This window comes from Hylobates moloch, unplaced genomic scaffold (assembly GCF_009828535.3).
Source record: "Hylobates moloch isolate HMO894 unplaced genomic scaffold, HMol_V3 SCAFFOLD_14, whole genome shotgun sequence".
In the NCBI taxonomy this organism is placed as follows: domain Eukaryota; kingdom Metazoa; phylum Chordata; class Mammalia; order Primates; family Hylobatidae; genus Hylobates; species Hylobates moloch.
The window spans coordinates 6275644-6290924 of NW_026652289.1; the positions used below are offsets into that span (position 1 = coordinate 6275644).

General features: G+C 43.6%; 1 protein-coding gene across 1 annotated transcript in view; it reads right to left on the bottom strand.

The window, feature by feature from the left end:
- PCP4 (Purkinje cell protein 4) overlaps nt 1–15281 on the bottom strand; it is a 63945-nt gene that overhangs the window by 17228 nt on the left and 31436 nt on the right. The window lies entirely within an intron of this gene.

The window sequence follows — 15281 nt, forward strand, 5'->3', positions numbered from 1 at the left end:
TTTTTTTTTTTTTTTTTTTTTTTTTTTTTTTTTTTTTTTTGAGATAGCTCTCTCACGCAGGCTGGAGTGCAGTGGCATGATCCCGGCTCACTGCAACCTCTGCCTCCTGGGTTCAAGAGATTTCTCCTGCCTCAGCCTCCTGAGTAGCTGAGATTATAGGCACGTGCCACCACACCCAGCTAATTTTGTGTGTGTATGTTTTTAGTAGAGATGGTGTTTCACCATGTTGGCCAGGCTGATCTCGAACTCCTGACCTCAGGTGATCCACTTGCCTCAGCTTCCCAAAGTGCTGGGATTATAGACATGAGCCACCATGCCTGGCCAAAGATTTTGACTTTAAGAAGGAAAGGTAGAAGCCAAGGCAAATGGAGTGTGTTCCAGGGTTCGGTGAAGAAGGAAGAGAAAGGCTGGTAAGAGCCCCCGAGAGCTTCATGAACAATGGGGAAAGCAAAGAGCAGCTTGGGTTGCAAAATCGTCACAGGTACATCAGAAAGGGACTAAAGCTGCTTTCAAAAGTGGGTATTCTGGGACTTTTCTCCTTACAAATACTCTTTATTCTCTTTGGGGCTGATTTAAATAAAGAATAAGAATACTCTTTCTTCTCTTTGGGGCTGTCTGATTTAAATGCCTTTCTCCCACAGCATGTGTGTGCATCTGGCATCCTTCATGACGCACGTTTCTGCGTCCTTCTTGGCCCTGGCTGTCAACTCAGCTGCTGGGCCATGCTACCTCACGGGGCACTTCCCGCCCTGGCTCTTCACCCTGAGCTACTAATCCCTGCAGACAGGTGTTTCTCTTTGCGTATTTCCAGGGATTACAAGCTTCCTTAAATGCACGAGACCATTCGGTAGATGGGTCTGTTGTGTATGGAATTTCACGTGGGGTACAACTCTCTGGCAACTCCAAAGGGGGTCTGTGAAGCAAAGCCAGGGCCAAGTCCATCCCAGGTCCAACCACGCAGCTGAGCTGATAGACGCCCATCACTGCTCAAAATCTCAAGCCCGAGGCTACCACCAACCTGGAATCTCCATTCAGTCGTGGGTCCTGTGTTTCGTTTCATGCTCTACACTTTTCACGCATGGCAAGAAAATGGCAGAGCAGAAATAGACACCACTGTATATAACTCTGAAGTCCCATGTTTTAAAATACCCTTCAAACATGCTGAACATGACTGGGCATCCCACGTCAGAATGTTGTCATAAGGACAGAGAGGGCTGTTGCCCAGAGGTGTGTGCCTGGATTTGTAAGTGAGTATTTTATGTCTAAACAAAGATGGGTGCTGATTTCTAGGGACGGCCAGCCCTGCGACAGTTAAACTTCACCATCTCTGGTTTGCTAATCCACAGCCACAGCCCCTCACGTCCCTTCTCTTGGTAGCTTTGGAGGGAAGACAAAGCACTTCTATTTGCTTTTTTTAAGATGACACTCTCTTAAGAGCTCATAGCCAGACACTTGCTGATTTCTTGGAAATATCTTTTTAAAGATGGGTCATTTTAAGCTTTGTACCTTTTTCTACTTATCAGGAAGATGAGTTCTTATATTTATAAAAAGATAATAAAATTAAATACCCCAGAAGTAAAGTTATGTGGCATTCTAGACTAAGTAGCTGAACTACATATAGTAACCTGGACTCAAAAAGATTAACTAAGAGTAGAGTTTTGGTGTCAGTTTTAAGCAACAAGTAATAATGTCCTCACTTTGGGAGGCCTAGGTGAGAGGATCCCTTGAGGCCAGGAGTTTGAGACCAGCCTGCGCAACACAGTGAGACCTCATCTCTTCAAAAAATAAGTTACCTGGTTATAGTGGCCTGCACCTGTAGTCCCAGCTACTCTGGAGGCTGAAGCAGGAGGATTGCTTGAGCTGGGAGTTCAAGGTTATAGTGAGCTAAGATCTCACTACTGCACTCCAGCCTGGGAGACAGAGCAAGACCTTGTCTCTAAAAAATAAAAATAAAAATAGATTAAATTAAAATAATAATGTTCTGACACCTAATCACCCCGAAAAATGGCATTGGGAAGTTCTTCCCAGGGTTGTGAAAAGTTCTGAAGCTGCAGACTTTTTTTATATTGGTTCAGGTAGATGAACACCTAGGCAGAATTCAGATGGGGCCTGGTTAAATGTGACCATTTAACCAGGGCCTGTTTTATGTGGTACCTTGGCAGGAAAGCAAGGTTCCTGCCCTTTGTGGGTGCCATCGGAGCATGCCCATCCAAAAACCTTTTACAAACCAAAAATAAAGTGGATTACTTTTATTCTCTTCAAGAAATTTCAAAGACAGAAAGAAATTTTCTGGGATCAGGGCAACAGGATCAAAAATTAATCAGTTTGGAAATACTTTAAAAAAAAAAAAAAAACTTTCAAAAGACCAACAATGAAATATCATCCCTTAACACATTCTAATTATCAGCAGAGGTAGTAGAAGCATTTCTGTCTAAACCAAAAATTTAAGCAGTGATAAAATATGCATTTGGGGCTGCCATGGCTCAAGGGAGCATTAACAGAGGCTGATGTCAAGAAACTGATGGGGAAAACAAATTTAGATAGAATGTGAGAAAAAAAAATGTCTAACATCAGTCTATTAGAGATTGAAAACACCTCCTAGGAGCAGCAGCATCTGACCTTTTGCTAAAGTCATTTGAAGCTGAACTGAGGAAATACACAACAGGGAGTCATATTTCACCAGCTATGAATGGCCGGGGTGACCTAATAGGCCGTTTCTAGCCCAGATAGGTAATTGGCAACGTTTTATAGTTTTGTTCAACTGTGAGATGTGTGAATAGAATAAGAGTGAACATCTTATCTGCAGGTAGCTCATCTTGTCTTCTAAAACCCTATCTCCTTCTTCCACAGACAAGTCTGGATTATAATTTCAAAATTACGGTTCAACTCTTCCACACACAGCCATCATTTAAGGTGACAATAGGCTGGATTTATAGAAAAGACAAGTGAGGCTTTTTCAAGAAACAGCTATAACTCAGTATTCCTTTGCCATGGGGCTGGGAGCACCTATCCCGGCAACCTCTGGCTGAGGTTTCCCGTAGTGCTTGGTTGGTACCAGGTCACGCTGACAAGGGCCACAGGTGAAAAGGCTATACAGTTTCTAAAGAAAGTTGGCTACCTTCTGCCTGAAAGATCGCAGTCATACTTTAATTTCATGTATGCCAATTGCCACCAGAGGGAGGCACCCACTTCTTTTGTGTTTCTGTGTCGAGTGGACCACTGTTGTCTACACCTGTGCTCACCTCGAGGCCAGTCCCTGGGGCGCCAGCCTCCTTTCTAAACTGGACACACACTACAGAAAGGTCCAGGAAAATAAACCCTGTTTCCCTGTTTTACTGTCAGATAGTCGGAAATGCAGTTTTTCTAGAGGAAAAGTTAAATTTTCCCATTTTCACCCATTTTGTTGAAATAGTTGTTATTTCAACAGAAATAACTACTTGTTATCCTGTGTTCACAGCCGGTGACAATCCCATTCAGATTCCATCCATTGCCCTCACTTTCCCCTCCACTGCCTCCACCAAGAAAAATCATCGTATTTCTCCTGTGGACTCATATGTGATATCCCCTTGACGCTTACAGAAAATAAAATCAAAAGGAGTCAAATGTCCTACACTGTCCCAGGAAAGAGACAGCCACGGAATCATAAAGAGTCAGAATTCGACAAGTGTCCAAAGACAATGTCATCGTACAATGCTGCAACCCAAAGAGATAAAATGATTCACTGCAGGTGAACCAGGAACAAATGAGTAAAGCATAGAATGGCAGGGACAGAACAAATGGGAATTCACCCAAGCCCCACCCTTCATGAGCAAACCAAGAGTCAGATGAGGTTTATTGGCAGGGCTTCGGGCCAAGCAGCTCAGGGGCACTGCAACAGGGGAAATGGCTAGAGGGCGAGGAGGACCCTAAAAACAGTCAGCAAAAATGCCCAACTCCTGCTGGCACGGAGGCAGCCTGGCGTCAGCTAATCCATGGAAAACCCCAGCCAAAACTGGATGCTAAACATTGTTCTATCTTCTTCTGAAAGTTCTATGAAACAATTATTGAGCTCAGAGCTACCTGGGAGGAACCTTCAAAGCACTTTCCCCAACCAGTAAATGCATTATAATCTACAACCAAGCATCTGCATGGACCGTTTCTCATTGCCTGGCCCATTTTCAAAGCTCACTATAAAAACACTTTTTTTTTTTAATGGACTGGTGGGAAATTGGATTTTGGTGAGTGCACATCCATCGAAACTGCCAAAAGCTTTATGTTTGTGTGGAAACAGCGAAACTCGAAGTGTAAGAAAGGTTGGGGGTGACAAGGATCATGGTCCTATGGTGATTAGTCCTGTTCGCAATGACTGCTGTGGGAAGCGAGGTCTGCCCTCCTACACGGGCCAGGTCTGTTGCACTTGGATTTGGTGAACCGGTAGCAACTGGAGTCTGAAGTGAGACTTGCTTCCCTCACATCAGTGCCCGGCCACTAAAGCGTCTCTCTGACATCCGAGGAGACTTTGCTTTCTAAATGAACGCCAGAGCGTGATTCGATTTCCAATTGTTTTCAGGGTCTGCGATGGTAGAATAGCAGAGAGAGAAGAACGCACCTTAGAAATATTGAAGAAGCCTTGGGAGGCCGAGGCGGGCAGATCGCCTGAGATCGGGAATTTGAGACCAGCCTGACAAACATGGAGAAATCCCATTTCTACTAAAAATACAAAAATTAGCCAGACGTGGTGGCGCATGCCTATAATCCCAGCTACTCAGGAGGCTGAGGCAGGAGAATCGCTTGAACCCGGGAGGCAGAGGTTGCGGTGAGCCAAGGTCACGCCATTGCACTCCAGCCTGGGTAACAAGAGCGAAACCCCATCTCAAAAAAAAAAAGAAAGGAAGGAAGAAATTTTGAAGAAGCTGCTTGCCAAGCACAAAAACAGCAGCAAGCATCCCCTTCACATAATCGTACATTCCTGAAGGGAGAGTTTTCATAAACATTGTGATGGAGGCCACGTCCCTGACTTCCCAGTTCCTCCTCCCGGCACCCCCAGCCATATCTGGGTCTATCCAATCGATACGTATTTCCACTGATCACAGTTCTACACCATTCCACATCCCAAGAGGTAAAAAGGAAACGGCAGCTGGAACAGAAAAACCATGACTAGAATGCAAGGCGATCCCAGCAGGTGAATAAGAAGCATCTGCTCCTTAGTGAATAGGAGAAGGGGGTAACTTTCAAAGGAAATACAATTTTAAAATTAAACCTAGTGATATGCAAATAATTTGGCTTCTTGCTCATGATGAGACTGAGGGAAATAACATGACAGAAAAACAGAGCAGCGACACGGAACAACAGTCTGTAAGAAAAGGGTGTGCTCAGCCTGAGCAGATACAGGATCTGCCCAAGGAAAAAGCGATAGTAAAAGAACAGATCAATACGCCATAATATCCACAAGAAACTGTCATTATAATAACTGTAATATCTACTCCTTCGAATTAATGCTGGAAATAGTGAAGTCTATAAATGGCTGCATTTTAAATTCAATGATCTCACAGTACTTGTTATTCTTCTTCCTTCTTGAACATTCAGAATGTACTTGACATTAAAGGGGCCCTGATCTCATTTCTTCACCATGGTGCAGAAAAGAGCAATTCCCCAGGTTGTGTCGGGGGAGGAGAGAGAAGAACTTACAAGGAAATACGTATAATTTAAATAAAGAGATGGTCATTTCTCATATTTTTAAGCAGCTGATCTTGCAGTCACAAATTTGAAGTTTAATTCAAGGTAATGAAGCCAGGAAATCCAAGAGGGACCTAAATGAAAGCAGATTGGCTCCTTGATGCCTGTCCATGGGGGTGGAGGCAAAGCTTAGCCTCTCCTCTGAGACCTCAGTGCTGCCTCCCAACCCAGACCAACACCTACAGCCCCAGGCCCAGTAGCAGCTACTCCAGCCTCCCAGAGAGCACCTGGGGCCACAGGCACTCCCACCCTCCTCCCCACCTTTCCTTTGGGCCGAGGCAGCTGGGGAGTCATCCAGAGACTCTGCTCAGTGGGAGCAGAGCCTGGGGCGCCACTGAGCCCTTGAGAAAGCAGCTTTCTGGAAGCCTGCAGTCTGTGGGTGTGTGGCTGGAAGCTACTCTCCTCCTCCCTCCTGGTCTGACAAACCCCAGCTTACAGGGGTGAACCGTGCCTGCCCAGTCCCCTCCCCATTTCCCAGTTGGCCTGCCATTCAGCCGGGCCTTCCGTTCAGACTGGGTGGAGGTGTGAACAGCTCTGTGTCCACCCTCACCCACCTTCCAGCCAGCTTCCTCTTGTGTCTCCTCTTTGGCCACCTCCTTGTCCCCTTAATGACACCTGAGGAGGGATGAGGGGCTTACACCGACTGTGGGGAACACACATTAACCTTCACAGGGACAGTTTCATCGCTCCAGGAATGTCAAATATGTCATCCTTAAAAAAGAGATCTGACAGTTTTCCTTCCTTTAGAAATACTAAGCCAGCCAATTACACTACACAGTTAACATGAAAGCATGGTTTCAATAAACCACTTTTCTTGCTTTTTTTTTCCTGAAGCCAATCCAGAATTTGTATACAAAAAATCATTCCCACTTTGTCTTTGGGAAACTGCAACCACTTATCGTATAATAAGCTACATTTTTTAATTAGTGGGGACCGACAGGGGAACAGGGTGACCTGGCCCAAAAGCCAGGAAGGGAAGTGCATTGGCAACAACTGGAAAAAGGCACTTGATACAATGGAACGCTGCATTTCTTCCTTCTCAGATTCACTCTCCTCTCTTCTCTTGTCCCACCTAATCATTGCTCTGTAGTTTTGGCTGGGAAAGTCCAACCCGTAGAAGTGATTAGAAGGCACTTTTTTTTTGAGACAGTCTCATTCTGTTGCCCAGGCTGGAGTGCAGTGGCACAATCTCTGCTCACCTCAATCTCCGCCTCCTGGGTTCAAGTGATTCTCATGCCTCAGCCTCCCAAGTAGCTGGGATTACAGGTGCCCGCCACCACGCCCAGATAATTTTCGTATTTTTTAGTAGAGATGGAGTTTCACCATGTTGGCCGGGCTGGCCTCAAACTCCTGACTTCAGGTGATCCACCCACCTCGGCCTCCCAAAGTGCTGGGAGCCACCGCACAGGGCCTTTATGTCTCAATTCTAGCAGTCCTACTAGTCTCCGCAAAGTTGCCACAGCTTAGCTATGCCTTTCAACAGGCCGAAGCCTCTGTCTGTCCACTCCCCCAGATAGGCCTCCCTGGGATTCTGGTTTCTCCTTTTCTGGGTCTGCATCTCCCCCAGGCTGTGTTCTAGATTGGCTGCTAGAGAGCTTTCTTGGGCGACCCTGGGGACTTCTGCCTCGGGGTCCGAGGCATGTTCTGTGGTTGCTCTAAGGATATCTTGGAGACACGCTCAGGGCTGCAAGGCTGATTCTTCCCTGCCTCATGTGGAGGGGAGAACAGATCTAGCTTGAGAGGGAGATGTACTCTCTGAGGACAATTCAGCCCACTGCGTCTACTGACAGCATTATTTTCCAAGGAGAAATATTAGCATTTTTCCATGCTTTTGTAATCCCAGATGTACCTAACTAATATGAAACCTACAAATTTAAACCATCTTATCATTTGGCCCAGCCTGAAATTTAGGTTGGGTTTTGCTTCTGAAAAACTGCCTGCTGTGCAAATTAATTCTATAAATAAGATTATGAGTGTTTCACCTACTTAAAAGAGCAAAAATGTTTTCAAGCCTGTGAGAAATACTATTTCCATAAAAGTAATTGACAAGCAGAACCTGAAACATTTGAAACCTGGAATATCTCCTGCTTGGGGCAGGTTTCCAAAGGCTAGAAGGATCCACATTTTCCTGGTTCAAGCTGCTTCACAGCCAAGATCTTGAAGAAGATCTTTAAGAGCAATTCATTTAGAATAATGTATAACTTCACTTTTTCACCAAGGTATATAAGCTTTCTCTGTATGATGTGGAATGAAATTCTATTTCAGCTGATCTAAAGCTGTCCACTGCTCAATCTCAAAAAGAAAGAAGGAAGAAAAGGATGAAAGGTAGGAAGAAAAGATGGAAGGAAGGGGAGGAAAGGGAGAAGGAAGGGGAAGAAGGAGGAGAGGAAGGGGAAGAAGGAGGAGAGGAAGGAAGAAAGGAGGGAGAAAGAGGGTGAGGAAGAGGGCAGGTGAAATATGAAAAGGCTATAAATGAGCATGTTGCTTTGATGTTTTAATTTTGAAAATTATCACAGCTGTCCCTGTTATTAGTCTGAGATCACCTCTATTTGACAGAGGCTAGTTAACTAAACTGATGAGATAATGGTACTATGGAGACAACAGTTTCTGGTTTGGCTGAGATGTAGCCCGTTAACCTTATTCTGTTCCAGGGGCTTAGACCACAGCCCACCCAAGTTGCCCACTTACAAACAAGACCCTGGTCAGGAGGGAAGTCAGGAGAAAGTGTAAATAGAGACAACCTGGTGTGTTTGGACTGTGGGTCAGATGACCAAAACTTTCCTCCTCTTATTTATGTGACCTTAGGACAATCTTGAGTTCACCAGCAACTCTGCCTGAGATCCTCTCCCAACCCACCTGCAAGGCCGTGGTGAAATCAAAGGGAAGACAGCATGGGGGAGTATTTTTTTTTTTTTTTTTTTGAGACGGAGTCTTGCTCTGTTGCCCAGGCTGGAGTGCAGTGGCGCCATATCGGCTCACTGCAAGCTCTGCCTGCCGGGTTCACCCCATTCTCCTGCCTCAGCCTCAGGAGTAGCTGGGACTACAGGCGCCCGCCACCACGCCCGGCTAATTTTTTGTATTCTTAGTAGAGATGGGGTTTCACCGTGTTAGCCAGGATGGTCTCAACCTCCTGACCTCATGATCCACCCGCCTCAGCCTCCCAAAGTGCTGGGATTACAGGCGTGAGCCACCACGCCCCGCCGCATTTTTTTAAACTATGCAAATCCATAGAGACGTAAAGAATTGCAACCAGGGATTGGTAGGAATCTCCACTTCTGTCCACAAGGCTTCAAGCACTTTCACACCCAAGACTGATCAGAAGCACCATACTTATCCAAGGTGTTCCTTGCTCAATGAAGTTATTATAATGCTCACTCCGAAGGGCAAAACAAACAAAAAGTCACTCTTCTAACTGAGATGGATGTTCATAAATTCCCTCTCAGCACTAATCCCTAAAGTAACCTTCAGGCAGAATCAGCTCACTTGTTGAGCAATATCACCCATTGACTGGGTTTGTCTGGAGACTGCGATGGCTTTAAATGCCCGGCTTAATAAGCAATTCCAATGTCATTCTTTCCCCATCTGGATCAATATCAGAAGCAGCTTTGTTTGTCCATTTATTCCTTCTGGAGTAGAGACTCTTTAGAGTGTCTGGAGCTGAAAGCGCAAAGGACCCCACCTCTTGAGCATCAGTCACTTTTGTTTTGATTTTTTTTTCTGATTTCTTCAAATAGGGAAAAGGAAGGAGATAAAGGGCCAAGAACCCCCAGATGGAGACCAGAGCTGTTTGAGTTTTTACCTTGAAGGCGCCACCACCCATGTGCCTCTGGTATTCACAGCAGCACTCACTATCTCTCAGTATGGTGGATTCTGAGCTTTAGGCAGCTCAGAGCTTCATTGCCCTAGCGGGAAACAGATTGAGAGCTTTCTAGCCTGGGATATGTTGCACACCTTAGACATTAATGACTTTAGGGAGGTGCTTTTTTCACAGCCAGTGCTGTCTGTGAAAGTTATAAACAGCACATTTCTGACACACGTTGCAGCTGGATACTCAAAGTTGACTCTGTTCCTTTTCAAAGAGGCTCATCTTGGCTTGGTAAGTTTCCATGTGGACCATTGAGATTTGTGCAGAATCGGCATATTAGACCCTCAGTGTGGACTCAAGCTTCACCTCCACCTGGATTCCAGACACCTGCACCCTCTGGCCTACAGGAACAGTAAAATTCTGGATCGCAGGCTGCTCTGTCTTCCGTGTACCCTGATCCATCCTCAAACTCTGATCTGACCACAACCCATATCTGAAGCAGAGCAGAGCAGAGCTGAATCACTGCTGCAGGCAGGGGCAGAGTGTATTCCCTCTGTAACCTTTCTAGAATGCATTTCTTCCTCTTGCCTTCCATCCAGCCACCCTGTGCCCAGGAGCAAGATCAGCCAGGCAGCATCCTCTGCCAAAACTGACCTCCTCTCTTGGGCATGATAGTGATCACTCAATCATCTTTGGTTCCTGGACTCAACATCAGTTTCTTCTTACTCCAGGCTGATGCCCAGCCTTGCACACGAAGCCTTATTCCACACAATTCCACATACCAAGGAGAGTTGATAGATAAAATATATCCTAAGCAAAACCTGCCTAAGTCAGCGCGTAGGTCTTGAAAGATAATCTTGCACCAAGAACACAGACACAAGTGGGAGGGGGAGAATGTCTACTGGGAGATATGGAGCCACAAAGGGCCAGGGGTAGGGGGCAGTGAAATTTCTTTGGAAATAAATTTTTGGGTTACATTTTTTTATTTGAAAAATCACAGTCCATTTAATGGTAGCATGTACATCTGTCTGCCTATAAATGCAAGTCCTTCTTGGGACCTCTCTACCTACTTAAAAGCAGAAAAATAAGAAAGTGACTCTGTGTGTCTACCTGTGTGTGTGTTTCCTCAAAATCCAAAGGTGAGATAAACTTAAACTTTTATGGTTTGGGATTTATTCAAAACAGGGAGAGGAAAGTACCCAGTACATTAACATTTCATCTTATTTATTCTTGGCAATCATATAATCATATCAAATCAAACTAAGTCTTAAGTACTCCTAGAATATCCCCACACCTACTGAAACTTCTCAGGCCACAGTCTCTCTCCCAAAGAAGGGGCACAGGTATTCAAGCATGGAGCCTGAGGTTGTGCAAGGCTACTCACACTCAAAGAAACACAACCACAGCGAGTCCCACAGGTAGTTCAAAATAATACTTTCCTCTGTAGCATTTACCTACAGCCTGGATGTGAGGGGATTCTTTTCTTAAAAGCAGGTATGTTCATACACCTTCCCCCCGCAGAAACAGAGCCTTTTGGAAACAAATGCATCACAGCTCACTAAGTCAAGAGAAATCCATTCCAGTTTTAGAAATTCAATTTAGCTTGGGTAAGCCTCCAAGCTCTGAAAGTAAGCCCCATCACGAGGTTTATTATTCATAAATCTCTTTTTCAGGTTGGAAGCCTCCCAGCAGCCACTCTGCTTCCAGTATTTTTCTGCTTTTGTGTGTCAATAAAAAAATTTAACTCTTGGAGTCTCTCCAGACAACCAATATCAAGGTATGGATCAAGAAATCCAGCAACGTTGTAGTTTCCCCAAAAAATCTTTTGGTTGTGTTCAAATTACTAATTTGTGGTGAATAATCTAGATTCAGATGGTTGTGTCTATATTTGTAAACATGTTTGAATTTAATTTAGCCATTTAAATGAGACAAAAAGATTTATAATGGAAGCTATGAGGTATTGTTTCTTTCAAGTAGAAAGTTTTTTCCAGAAATGAAATCTGTGGCCTAACTAATCAAATGATGAAGGCACTTTGCTCATATAGGAATGAAAAATCTCTGAACCTCCAAGCCCTGAAACGTTTATTTTCTACATTTAAAAAAATTATAACCCTAATATATCTGAAAAACCTGTCTTCCTACTGCAGATGATACCACAAAATCTAGTTCTAGCAGAATCATTGGGTTTGAGTATGTGTACTGAGGTTAACATCCTGGGAAAACGAGGAGGATTTTGAAACATTCTGGAGAGTATGCAGTAGGTCATATTTCACATCAATAAATACCATGATGACAACAACAACAAAAATAAATATTGAATTTATGAGAAATTTGATTCCCAGAAAATGGTGCTCTCAAGATAATATTCAATGTAATGAAATGGCAGGAAAGCCCAGGAATCTAAATACCTTCTGAAGTTTTAATGTACCTGACTTGGGTCTTTTGTGATCCAAATAATTTCAAGGCACCTATAGTTCACTCCCACAGTCTTTATTGCTTTATACGTTAAATAGGAACCTCAACTAAATTTACAATATTTGGATAACGAACACCCTGACTTGTACGGACAATTAATACAATTGAAAATGTTCCTTTTGTTATTAAGTGTTACTATCCAAATTTCATAACATTTTGACGGTTTTTTTAAATACTTCATATTTCAATACTCAAGGGTCCTTGCTCCTTCAAGACATTTGATATTAATAGGAAATATACATTAACATAATAGATCTCCCTAGATACGTATAATGACAGAATAAAATCATTTGAATTTCAATGGAATGTAATACTAGGTTAAAATGGAAATTCCAAGATGATCATCTCATATCAGGAATTTAAGAATAAAAAATTAAGTAACTTCAATTCTTTAGGAAAATGTTTTTTAGATTACTTCTAGAAGTTTTTACCCTCATCTTTCTTGGGCTGTTCTGGTTTTTGTCTTTGCTCCTTTTTAAAGGCAAAAGTACAGACTTTAAATTATAATAAAGTATCATGTACAAGTATCATATATAGGCAGTTTTAGCTGAAATTAAAGTATAGCATGTTAATAATAATTTACATTTATACATTGCCATTATCCGGTAACTGTAAAATAATCTCAAATTCCCTTTTCTACCCAAAAGTGACTATCGTTTAATATCTAGAATTATCTAATGAAAAGCCTTATTCATAGCATCAGGAATATTTCCATTTAATTAGTTTTTATACCTCCATAAAAAAACTCACTCAGTTTCCACTGGTGTGGACCAGTTTTCAGCTAAAAGAAATTCCATGTCTTTGAATGGCAGAAAATGGCATCACCTACAGTAGCCGGTAATTCCCTTTGGTGCAAAGCACTGAGCGTGTCAGCATGGTTTGAAAGACCAATAGGATGCCAACGTAAAGCCAAGACGCAGAGACATCGAACACATAAGACCTAGTCCTGGCTTCGTCACCATGTGCCTGGTCTTCAGGCTCCTCCAAACATGACATGAGACATGCTGAGCAGTGGTTCCCAAAGTGTGAACCAGGTACCCTGGGGGGTGCCTACATCCTTTAAGGGAGCCCAAAAGATCAAAAATATTTTTGGTCTTATAAAATATATTATTATTATAAAACGTAAGAGTTTGATCTGAAAAGATATTACTTGCTTTTTTAAATCTCATACTGTCACAAGTGAGCAGTGGAATTTTCCATAGGCTACACATCACATGATATAACAGATTGAACGCAGAAGCCAATATGAAAATCCAGCTGTCCTCTGTTAAGCCAGACTTTAAAGAGAGTTGCAGAAATGTAAAATTGCCACTTTTTACTAAATATCCTTTTCCATTTTGGAAAATATAATGACTTTTCATTTTTCAAAATGTTACTTACATTAACATGTAGTAGGTTTATTATTTTATTTTTAATAAATTAATAAGAAAACCATTTAAAACTTTCTCCATTTTAATTTCTAATATAGGAGACAGTGTATGGCAGATACACCTGATATCAATAGCCTAACTTAAGCATACCCTGAGAATGACCCTATGGTCTAAGAAGAATGTGTGCTTAGAGTTGAGTTCCAAGCTAAGGAATCTGGGAGTGGCCAATCTAGAGATTCGTTCTTATCTATGAAGAACATCTGAATTCCCAGCCCATCCCATGGGATGCAGGCCATACAGGGGATTGGGGACCTTTGTTTTGGAATGAATGTAGATTGCCAAGTAGAAGTTGCTAGAGGGAGGGTGCCAAGTGAAAACGCTGTGTAAACTGCATGCTTGTTACAGGCAGTTGTGGTTCTTTTATCCAGCCCATCGCTGCTGGACTGCCCTAGAGGTAACTCCCCTCAATAAATCCTATGTCTTGTTCACTGCCTCCAGGTCTTTTCTTCGGTACCATCTCTATTAGAGTCAGTAGGGTTCCAGCATGACAAACATCAATAGATATCACTAACATAAACAAAAGTGCTTTGGGGTCCTCAAGAATTCTTTAAAATGGAAAGGAGTTGTGAGAACAAAAATGTTGGCTGGGTGTGGTGGCTCACACCTGTAATCCCAGCACTTTGGGAGGCCGAGGTGGGTGGATCAGCTGAGTTCAGGAGTTCGAGACCAGCCTGGCCAACATGGTGAAATCCTGTCTCTACTAAAAATACAAAAATTAGCCAGGCGTGGTGGTGGGTGCCTGTAATCCCAGCTACTCAGGAGGCTGAGGCAGGAGAATCACTTGAACTCTGGAGGCGGAGGTTGCAGTGAGCCAAGATTGTCCCATTGCACTCCAGCCTGGGCGACAACAGTGAAACTCTGTCTCAAAAAAAAAAAAAAAGTTGAGAATCACTACAATAGAGGATCTCTGAGAAGTCTTTTGACTGTAAAACTCCGTAATTCTAAGGTTGTGAGGTTCAGTGGAAAGGAACTTGCATGAAAGATGGCTATGAATGTATGAACTGGGAAAATCAGTGAAGGCTCACAGCACCCTATGCTCCCCTATGGCAGGCAGTGGGTCCTTCCTCATATAGGCAACTACAATATGCTCCTCCCTTTTAAGCCCCATCCTTTGCTCCTTCCTCTGCTTCCTGCCTTCCTTGCTAGTACCCCACACACCCACCCCAACTCACACACAGGAGACAGGAGAAGCCCTGGGCAGCAAAGGAAGAGCCATCAGCCTCATGGAAAACCTTGTTTCCTTCTTCTCCCAGCCCCCTAGCTCCAATTAGGACATTGTAGAGCCCCCACCTCTCTACTTATTGATATGATGACCCCTTTATCCAGGGAGCACTGCACTCACCCTGCCCAATAGGACTGTCCTAAATGGGTGGGCACGTTGGCAGGCTGCAGATGCAGAGCAACATTCTCACACTTGAGTCTTGCTCAGCTCAGACCCACCACCCACCACAGAGGCTCCAAAGGGGTTGTCAGGCCCCAGGGAATTTTAACAGGTGGTATTTCAGATTGGCATTATCCACAGTCTGATTGGTGGACACTAGCGTCAATTGCATCCAGTTGGAAGCAAGAGTCATTTTCCATAAAAGGAGAGTTCATCTTGAGTTAACAGAAAGGAAGAACACCCAGAGTCTCACCTCACCAGAACTATGCTGCGGCCCTTGGTGCATACCGCTGGGTATTTTTTATTATTATGCTTGTTCTTATGTCAATTGCTAAAGTTAGAGACCTGGGGTTCCAACTGGCTCTATTTCCTTCAGGATCCACGGACTTCCCATTTCTAGCTAAATCTCACCCCAATGCCAAGCTTCCGTTTCCTGATCCATAAAAATATGATGCTCATTCCTACAATTTAGGGT